The sequence below is a fragment of the Anoplopoma fimbria genome, unplaced genomic scaffold (assembly GCF_027596085.1).
Source record: "Anoplopoma fimbria isolate UVic2021 breed Golden Eagle Sablefish unplaced genomic scaffold, Afim_UVic_2022 Un_contig_4274_pilon_pilon, whole genome shotgun sequence".
NCBI lineage: Eukaryota > Metazoa > Chordata > Actinopteri > Perciformes > Anoplopomatidae > Anoplopoma > Anoplopoma fimbria.
In genome coordinates this window covers 1-860 of record NW_026548221.1, presented here as the reverse complement: position 1 = coordinate 860, position 860 = coordinate 1, and the positions used below count along the sequence as shown (strand labels likewise).

The window sequence follows — 860 nt, the reverse complement described above, 5'->3', positions numbered from 1 at the left end:
AATAGCTAGATCATGACTTGCCGGTATAGAAATGACACAAATCCAGTTAAATGATGGCTTTCATCATTCCTAAGCTCATCGATCATTTTCTTTTCAATTTTATGCTAACGTATTCTACATTTCAACAGTAAATATTAATATTTTTACTGCACTACATTTGTGATCCTTATAGCCACTTTGTACATTCTGATTTGACATTTAAAAGCTGTGAGTGTGTCTGGAAATCTGCAGGCGCTCCCTGTATAGACGAAAGAGCAAAGCGTGGTGATATAGTATCTTTAAAAGGCCCTTTGGTAGGCACAATATTTGCTTACGGCCATACCACCCTGAACACGCCCGATCTCGGCCTGATCTCGGAAGCTAAGCAGGGTCGGCCTGGTCAGTACTTGGATGGGAGACCGCCTGGGAATACCAGGTGCTGTAAGCTTTTTTTCACTCTCTTTACAAAAGCAGAGGGACGCTGCTGCTTTTTCTCAGTGGACACCGATAGGGTTGGGAAGGAAATAGCTAGAACATGACTTGCAGGTATAGAAATGACACAAATCCAGTTAAATGATGGCTTTCATCATTCCTAAGCTCATCGATCATTTTCTTTTCAATTTTATGCTAACGTATTCTACATTTCAACAGTAAATATTAATCTTTTTACTGCACTACATTTGTGATCCTTATAGCCACTTTGTACATTCTGATTTGACATTTAAAAGCTGTGAGTGTGTCTGGCAATCTGCAGGCGCTCCCTGTATAGACGAAAGAGCAAAGCGTGTGATATAGTATCTTTAAAAGGCCCTTTGGTAGGGGCACGATATTTGCTTACGGCTATACCCACCTGAACCCGCCCGATCTCGCCTGATCTCGGA

General features: G+C 41.5%; 1 non-coding gene across 1 annotated transcript; it reads left to right on the top strand.

Moving 5' to 3' along the window:
- The first annotated feature begins 308 nt into the window (after positions 1-308).
- On the top strand, positions 309-427 carry LOC129114468 (5S ribosomal RNA). Its single transcript, XR_008532496.1, has one exon. It is a non-coding gene; the product is annotated as a 5S ribosomal RNA (ribosomal RNA).
- Positions 428-860: the final 433 nt, after the last annotated feature.